This window comes from Herpailurus yagouaroundi, unplaced genomic scaffold (assembly GCF_014898765.1).
Source record: "Herpailurus yagouaroundi ecotype Mexico unplaced genomic scaffold, PumYag 182, whole genome shotgun sequence".
Lineage (NCBI taxonomy): Eukaryota > Metazoa > Chordata > Mammalia > Carnivora > Felidae > Herpailurus > Herpailurus yagouaroundi.
In genome coordinates this window covers 34431188-34441188 of record NW_024412413.1, presented here as the reverse complement: position 1 = coordinate 34441188, position 10001 = coordinate 34431188, and positions in this window count along the sequence as shown.

Genomic DNA, 10001 nt, shown 5'->3' with positions numbered 1-10001 from the left:
AAACTTTTAAATAAAGAAACTTGTTTTCTTATCTTCATAAATATAAACTAACTTTAAATATAAAAAGAAATGTTTGGGGCATGGGGAGTATTAGTTTCAAATGAGAATGGACAAGAAAAAGGTGTTTTCATATTCTATTTAACTGCCCTTAAAGGATGAATTGATATCAAGGAAAGCATTTTAGGCAAAGGATACAGCCTGAATAAATACCTGGAGATAGCCAACAGTGACATGTCTAGGGAGCGGAAGATAGGACAGTCCAGAGACTGGATTATTGGACAGAACTGAGAGCCTGGTGAAAGAGACAGGGAATTAGTAGGAAATGTGATTGGGAAGTAAAATTGGATAAAGTACCCTGAGATCTGTCCTGCCTATAGATTTTAGATGGAAAACTGCTATGTGATGGTTTTCAAAAATAGTAAGACAATGTTATTATTACTAATAATTACAGAGATAATCTCAAAATAAAAATAGACATGATCAGGGGGAAATTTTAATCTGATTCAAATATGAAATGATCACAGTAAAGTTACCCCCTCAAAAGTCCCTGATTAATGGATGCACTATTTTTTTTTTTATTATTAAGTTAAGGGGGAGAACACTTGAATGACCTACAAAGGTGTTAGCCTGTGGAAGTCTGTTGAGAGTTGGTTTTACATATGCTGATGTTCTTAAATCTAATTGGAGCCACTTCCCAGTATAGACATGGGCTGAACTCTGTAAATGCTTTCCTCACAAGGATATTGATACAGAGAGTGATATCCTAAATAACCTGCTCTATGCCAGGGAATGGGTTCGTTCCATAAAGGCTTAAGGAACACTATGCTGAGTCTTCTAAATTTAATAATTCCTAGAAAAAGCTAGAATTTCTATTATTTACTTGGAATATATTAAGATCAAAGAATTGTAAGGCCTCTGTCTCAGTTGGCTTGGGTTGCTGTAATAGAATACCATTTATTTCTCACAGTTCTGAAATCTTCAGTTCTGAGATCAGGCTGCCAATGTGGTCAGGCTCTTGGTGAGGGGCCTCTTGCTGGTTTACAGATGGCCATCCTCTTGCCATATTCTCACATGGCAGAGGACAAGACCTCACCTCTCTTCATCCCTTTATAAGAGTATTAATCTCATCATTAGGGCTCCACTCTCATGATCAAAAAACATAACTCTAATCACCAACCAAAGGCCCCACTTCTAAATACTATCACATTGGGCATCAAGGTTTCAACATATGAATTTTGAGGGGACACAAACATTCAGTCCATAGCAGCCTCCTAAAAACCATATAATTTATTTAAATGATAAGAATTGTATTTATAATAAATAAGTTCAATGTACTATTTTTTTCTTTTTTTTTTTTTGAAGCTTATTGATTATTTTGAAAGAGAGAAAATGAGTGGGGGAGGAGCAGAGAGAGAGAGAGAGAGAGAGAGAGAGAGAGAGAGAATCCTAAGCAGGCTCCACACTGTCAGCGCACAGCACCAAGAGGGGCTCCATCTCAAGAATGGAACCCTGAGATCATGACCTAAGCTGGGACCAAGGTGCTTAACCCACTGAGCCACCCAGGCGCCCCCAGTGTAGTCTTGTTTTCAATACATGGCTCATAATGGAAATATTTTATCAGGAGATGCTGAGATTTTAATAGTTAACTGTATTTGTTTTCGGTTCTACGGACTGATGGTTAGTGATAGAGCTGGGAACAGGACCCCAGTCTCCGGAGTCACAAAAATCCTGGAAAATTTGTTAGAGATGATACTTATGTTTACAACGCGACCGACTTGTAGTTTGCAGCAAATGCACTTACCTCAAACCAGTACACATGTCAGGACATAAGGTCCTCAAGGAGCTTTGTTTCACATATGTGATCCTCTCTCCTTCTCTTTCTTAAATGATAATAATTAGATGTATCATTTTCTTCATTTAAATAGTCAAGTTTTCTTTTTTAATATCACTTTTGATCCCATAGCACAACTTGTTTATTTCTACTATGTCCATAATCCTTACCAAGTGCCTTCCCATTCTGAATTTTAAAAATCGTAACAGTAAAAACAGTGCTTACGATATGGCCAAGCACTGTCTCCAAATGTTTGAGATACAATAACTCTTTTTATATTCACTCTCATCCTTTGAGGTAGGTATTATTCCTGGCCCCCCTTTACAGAAGATGATACTGAATCATAAATGGTTACATACCTTTCTTAGCATCACGCAACCAGCAGGTGGTAGAGGTGGACCCAAACCTAGTGAGTCTGAATCTAGCCTGTATTTTACTACACTTTTGATGTTATAAACAAAATGGATATGCACATATACATTATCACCGACATTGCGGGTAACCAGTTAGCCAAACTTGCCATCAGTAGGTAAAAGTTACCTAAATAACAACAGTACAGGCAGGCCAGAATGATATTATGGTAATTTGACAGAGAACATGTGCTTTCGAAGTGTAGTCTTTAATTTCAGCTCATAATTAAGGCAAAATATGAAAAAAAGCATTTTCCCCTTCGAGAAAATTAATCTTAATTTTGAAATTAATAGCACAGTAATTTGTTGTGAAGGAATCTTCACAGATGTAATGCTATGTTAAGCGTGAAGGACACCATTCGGAAGCTTTGATTTGGAAGAGGCTCCTACAGCACAGATTTACCTCTGTCACCTCTCTTGCCCAAGAGCATACAACTTTGAGAATCAGCTCACTTGAATCACAGAGAACTTTCTTGTTAAAACGCTTGCTTTTTACATTAAAAAACCTGTTTTCTAACTGAAGCCAATCCATCTGGGCCCACCACTGGGGCTAAACTGAAAACATGTAATCATTCTTTTGAGTATGTTCTCTTCACTAAAGATCACTAAGTGCTCTAACCATTCTCTGCATGACATCTTTTCCAAATGCCCTTTGACTCCACCCACTGTACACTAGAGAAGCTCAAAATGCTCAATTTCTCTTGGTAAAAATAATGTTAGGGCGCTTCTTAGTTCTCTAGACTTCTGCATAGTAAAGTATGTAGTGAGGATTGATCTTTCTTGATAGGGGGTGCTTTCTTTCTGCTAATGTAAGTGAAGTTTCTTTTACCTGCCTTAGCAACTAAATCATGCTGTTAGACTCAAAATATCCTCAGATCTTTAATGTATGGACCCTTATAAGCCTTGCTTCCCCTCTTCTGCATTTACTTTCTTAACCTTAATTTTAAACTTTGTATTCGTCTCCGTTGACTTAATTCCACTATTCCACCTTCTCCAGAATATCTGCCTCCCAATTTTTCTTGTATTCTCAATCTTCATTCCTCTTAAGAATACCTACTTTATCAAACTTTGTAAGTGCAATATCTATATTTGAGCTTTTGGAGAAAATATTGAATAAAGGACCATGTTTAATAGAAAATACTTGAGGGAATTTTTAAAAAATGATTTAAAGGATTCTAGTGTTCACTGATGGAACTAAAAAGTTGCATGAGATACTTAGAGAAGCCCTTCATTCTATTCCATCAGCCTCCACTCTGACTCAGCAGTTAGAGACACCCACAGAAGCTTATGTAGCTTAAGTGAGACATTCATTGCTTATAGACCTATTTTATTTCATGAAAAATAAAATTACACTGATAAAGATTCTTTTATTCATTTTCCCAAGATTCATATTACTTTTTAAACTTGGAGACAGTATTCAAAGTTGTATTAACATTAGAAATGCAGTTGTATTAACATGCAGAATTAAAGGATATTCTTTAAACAGAATAATCCATTATTGAGATTTTGCTTAATTCAAGTGTTGAACAATTCTTAATGTAGCAAAAGAATGACTGTAAGTCCCTCTACCCAAAAGTAGCACATGTGAATCGAATACAGTGCCAAAGAAATAATTTCTTAAATGTTAATCAGAAATGAACTTTATTTGAAATATTTGAATTCCCTAAAAATAGCTGCATTAAAGAGATTCCCCCCCAAAACCAGTTCCTTTTAAAATTAAAATCTTCCTTAAGAACACAGCTCATCCTACACACATATATATATTACATATATATAATATATATATTATGTATGTTATATATATAATATATATATATAATATATATATTGCACAAGTGGTCGAAATCTCACAAAAAGTCTAATGTAAATGAATTGTTTACAGCCATTATTTTCTTTTCGGTAACTTGAAAAAGAAACGCTCCCTTAAGTATTTGAAAGAATAGCAGTAAATTTTCATTGCTTGTTATACTTGAACTTTATTGATAAATTGTGCATTCATGAGGTTTTGTTATCTCAGAGCGCAAACTGTGAAGGTAGCAAAGTGTTTAATTGCTCTGACTTCATAACAAAGGAACATGTGATGTGGGAGCTGGAAAAATGACGTAATCCGCTGATGTCCTGGGGATTCCTTTTTAGCACAAGCCTTTGAATGTGTTGGGCTATCCCCTGCTCTAGGGGTAGTGCGTCAGCTCTGTTTAACAAAAAGGATATCAAAATTACAGTAAAGGTTAAGAAACGCTTACTGTAAAACAGGATCTTAAAAGGGACTAGACTATTGCCTGCTGTTTAACGTATTCACCAGGAACCTCTTGCAGTCAGGCTGAAACCTGGCTTTCCCCAACCAGGAGAGGGGCTCACTCGCTGTGGAAGGCAGGTAGAAAGAAGAGTGATGTGTGCGTTACTTTCCATACATGCATACACGCTGTCCAAAAGGGTTAGTTACAAGTCTTCTGCTTTATCCCCTAAATCTGCAGCAATTTGCGATATGGATTAATTCTGATCGCCAACTTGTGAAACAAAAAGGGCACTGTCCTTAGCAGGGGACGGTTGGATGATCTATTTGCCAATATCAATATTTGGATGGAAAGCTTAAAATATGTTGTTTTTCCAAGAGTTAGACTTTAAAGGAGGGAAAGCACCACTGGTGAAATATTAGCAGCAAATCGGTTAACCACTAACTTCTTTCTGTAGTCGTGGAGGCGCTTTTAAGTTTGCAGGAGAAGCGAAACTTCATTCTCTTTGCTCAGAATAGAGACTCCCCCACACATGCGCTCCTAACCGCAGCGTCGTCCCGGCCGTAGGTGACTTCGCACGCAGCCTGGAGGAGGTCAAAGCAGGCGCCGTTTGGAGACTCTGACTTCACCCCGCGGGGCAGGCCAGGGCAGTCCCCTGCGGCTCCCCCGGGCCAGCAGCCCGGACGGTCATCCTACGCGGAGGTGCGCACCAGGTGGCGGCCCACCGGTGTAGGGGGTCGCCCCGACTTGCCCCCGGGGAGTTTGCTCCGCTCACAGCCTGTGCACAACTTCCCGACAGGAGAGCTTTGGCGTGAGGCCGAACTGCGACAGCCACCGGGCTAGGTAGGGCACGGGATCCGGGGTGCCGTCTGAGGGGCAGGGACGCCGCGAGCGGCCACTGGTCGCGCCTGCATCCCAAGGAGGGGCGGCCCGCGGGCTCGGCTTTCCTTCTGCGAGCCGCAGAGTGCATTTGGTTCCCCAAATCTGCGTACGACACTTCGCGAATTAAAGCACACTTATCAAAATTCACATCAGGAATCCACGTTTGCCAGGGGCGGACAGGACAGGTTGGGAGGAGAAGACAGTGAATCTTTACCTTTCCCTATAGTTCTTTAATGGTTTTTCGAATAAAAGAGTTGGCGCTCTCTCCCCTCTCTCTGAATAATCCTGGGTGTAACGAACACGTTTGTGTTTTTCTTCCTTCTGTCGAATCTGTAAAGCACAGCGGCAGAGAGGTTAATCCAGACTGCGCGTGGTTTTCAGCAGCTCCCGAAGAGGTGCGTTCTAAGCGCACCGCTTGGTCCTGCGAGCCCTGCGCTTTTCCGGTCCCGCGAGGTAAAGGGTACTCGTGGGCGGGGGACAGGTACAGTACGTGGGGGTCTATCTCACAGAGAGACAGCTGCTTTCTGTCTGGACCTGCGTCGATTTCGTCTCTTAATCGTAACCCCTGGTGGGGGTTGCTTAATGACCGTGGACTTTTACACTTAACGTTGTATACAATTCCAGGGCAAAGGGGAAACGTCCGTCGTGTTATTTTGCCTCTGTCTATATAGAGACGTGCTTTAAGTCGTTACCTGAAACGTGAAAACGTAATGCGTGGATGTGTATGCACAACATCTCAAAGAGAAGCAGCCCTTGTCTTTAAGACTTATCCACATAATCAGCAGGAAAAATGGACCTAAAATACATTGGATGGAACTTTAAACAACTCCTACCTCAGATGAAATGGTGGGCGGCGTGTTATAGGCGAATGATTAATTGCCAGTAAAATCTGAACAGAAATTCAATACAGCTTAGTGTAATTATAAACGATTTAAAAGCACGTATGTCCTAGAAGAGATCCTACTGGAAGGCTCTTTTATTTTATTGTATTCACAACTTCCTGGAGCGATGGTAACAGCTATAGTGAGAAATAAAGGTGACTCCATTATCGTGGCTGAATTATGACGTTTTTATGTTTGTAATAAAATACATTTCTCTAGCAAATGTAAACAACGTCATAGTAAATGTAAACCATGACATGTTGGATAAGTCAAAATATTTCCACGTGGGGAAAATAGTCTTAGATTTTTTAGATTTAATTTGGACCCTTTAAGAAACCAGAAGTCAAATCCATTTCTCTATTTAAGAAAAGGGCAACTATGTGAAAAACTATTACTGAAACAAGTTGAAACTCAAAAACAAGCACAGGTCTTTGAAAAACCACGTGAGTTTCTAAAATACCAAAATACTTAATATTACTATTGAAATCACAGGTAAATTTAATCCATTGTAGTTGAGAGCTTTGTAACAGGACACTTGACAGACTGACAGGATTGATTAAAATCCAAGTAATTTCCTTTCCAATTGAAAGACAGAAGCTTCGAAAACGTGGCGAAGTTACAAATTAGTCTGTGGGTATGGTTTCTGGAGTAGATGATGATAGATTGGGACATGCATTTAAAAGAAAAGCTTAAATAGTTCTTCGTGCATGTATGTATTTTTATTCTGATGGAGACCTCTTGAGCTGCTTCGTTGCAAAATATATTTCTGTATCTGTTATGTCTTCAGAGCTGTGGGGAGGCCGAACATGAAGCTAGGAAGGGAAACCAGCAGCAGAGCACACACAAACACGAAGCCACCTGGCTTCTTGCCATCATACATGACATTCAATTATTTTAGTACTTTTTCATGAAGTATTCCCTCCACCCATCTTTCCCTCCCCTCCCCAGACCCTTGCTTTTCTACATTTGGCATGGTTCATCTGATTCAGCACGCATTGTTCCTAGCTGTACTTAGCAATATGCCTCAAACTCTCGCCACGAAAAGAAAGTGCTAAGACTAAAGTTCTTGCAACGCTATCTTGACAGTCCCACTATTGCTATAGAAGTGTGACGTTTCTTTCCATACGTTGAGAAAGAAAGGAACTAGAGTGATCTACACATTGTTTCAACTGTAGCTTTGATGTATGTACTCAAAATATTTTTCATTTCCCACAATATATTCTCTTGGGGGAGGGGAGCATTAAAAGCAGCTTTTGGACCGTGAGAATTTTTTTTTTTTAATATAAAATAAGTCAAGCTGACAGAGAGCCAATCTCTTATCTGAACTTGACTTATCTGAATTTACATGTGTGTGTCCCTGTCTGAGGGAATCAAATAGTCATTTCAGCGGACCTCTCAACGAGTTTTAACTTATTCAATTACTTCAATTCTAGGATCCAAAGGGAGCTAAATAAAGAAAAAAAAAACCCACCCCAAATTGCTGTGTTTGGGGAGTGGGCATCTAACAACAACAGCAACAACCACAAACTGATTGCAGGAATGTTAGATGTAACTTCAAATCAGAGCGTCAGAGTCATTTCGCAAAATAACCTTTCCCCTGTTGGCATCTGATGGTGCCAGGGGAATGAGGAGAAAACAGTGTTTTGGAAGAGGGTGGCACTTGAATCTACAGTAGGTCTGAAGCCCATCCTTTGGCTTTCTGGACTGGACACATTACATATTGACGCCTTCCGCAGGCACTGCGCTTCATTCCCATCAAGGACATGTGATGGAACAAATGTCAATGTCTACCCAGCACTCAGAGGGCTGAAGGAGCTGGCATCCTAAGATGTTCTAAGTTTTGTGAGGCTTTAAAAGAAATTGCTGGCTCCCCATCTCCGTCCCTTTCCTACCCACATTTTCCACCATGCCCATTGAGAAAGTTCATATTTGAAGGAAGCAAAGGAGAAAAGGAGCTACAGAAGCTTTATTCCTTATTTCTAGTAGATTTCTTGACTGACATGAAAGATGGGGAGCAGAATCCTGAGTTTAGAACCAGGCGTAGAGTGCAGAGAGAAACAATACCCTCGAAGACAAAATAGAAAGGTGGGGCAAAGAAGGGAACAGTAGCCTGGGGGTGTTGGGCTGAGCCTGCTGAGATAAAATCCCTATTAGGACCTGGCTTAATAAACTGGGTCTTACTTGCCAGCTGATGGTTCCTCAGAACACTGACCCCTGGAGTCCTGGCCAAGCTGACTGGTTGGAATTCAGAGTTGGGATAAGGAATGAGGATTAGGAGGGGTTTTAAAAGCCCGCTGAGGAGAGAAGAGCTATGCCCGGTTTGGGGAGAAAGTATGTATGGAAGTGCTAAGGTCAGTTGCCAAGAAAGTTATCCTCAAAGCATCAAGCAGAAAAAGGCTAGGTAGATCTCACAGAAGGAGAGAGACCCTCCAATCTAATTTCAGCTCTCTTCATTTAATGAGTATTATTTTAATTAGCATTATTCTAAATGTATTATTAACGCTCCAATGGCTAGAGCTGTGTCATTACCATAAACTCCTTCTCAAACTCTCAAAATCTATTTAATGCAGCTTTTGGCAACCAGAGACCCAATTTCTTGCCAAAAGCTGCAGATTAAGCATTCGTTATGGGAGTCTGCCATTAGCTGTTCCTTCTGTTATGGGCACAAGTGGTTACATGTCTCAAAACACACAGCATTCCGTGTAACAGATTTGCATTTGCAGGAGGCTCCAGGGATATTAAGTGTGGTTGGTAACACCTTGCACCCATCGGTCCAACCACTACCATCAGAAATGCGCTTGAGGTATGGGATGGGAACGGTTTACTCAACAGCTATCCTCCTTGGCTCCCCTGTAGTTTCCTCTATGAGCTGGATCTTTATTGGTATACGAGTACTCCAGAGCTTGCATCATATGTCTTTCATTTAAACTACATCGAATGTTTTTCAGGAAATTTAGGGCTCTTAAGACGCATATTTATAAACAAGCTGACAGAGCTCTAGGACATAACTAAGTTTATAGCTAGGAGTTGTTTGTGTATTTCCTCAAGTCAGCAAGGCGTTATTCTTGCTGCTGTTAAAAATTTAAAAACTTATTAAATCACCGTTTCTTTTATCCTCTCCATGTTTATTATAGAAAGCCAGACTTTCAGAATATCTCTGCAGGTAAAGTACAGAGGGGATTAGGAGAGAATCAAAAATCATCAACCCACACAGAAATGAGTGGATAACTCGACACCCAACTTTCCGACTGGGGCAGGTAGAAAGTGCCCAGGAAACACATTGTTGCTAGTCAGTCTTAAACGCGGTCCAGACGCCTAGGGCACCCGCCTGAGTTTCCTTTTTTTTTTTTTTTTTTCCTTCTGCCGTCGATGCCAGGATTATTCCCGCGCCTCCTTGCAGTCTGGCTATCTCCTGGAGCGCAATCCCGGAAATTTTTTCTTTGACCGTTCCCACTTGAGATTTAACATTTCGCTGTAGGTGCCGGTTGCAAGTCTCAGGAGATAGCGGTAACAATACAGAAAGAGCCATATAATTCCAGGAGTAGCGTCAACTCTCCAGAACCCGACAGCTCGCTCAAGGCCATGCTGAGCGCGGCGCCACGTGAACTGAGCTGGTGCCCCCACCCCTCCTCGAAAGAAGCGTCCTGGAAAAACAGAGGCTGCTGCTCCGGGCCACCCGCTCCCGCTCCGTTCGTCCCGATCTGGGTGTTCAGGGCCGGCACGCTTCTAGGGCAGTGCTAAGGGGCAGCTCAGAGGTGCGCAG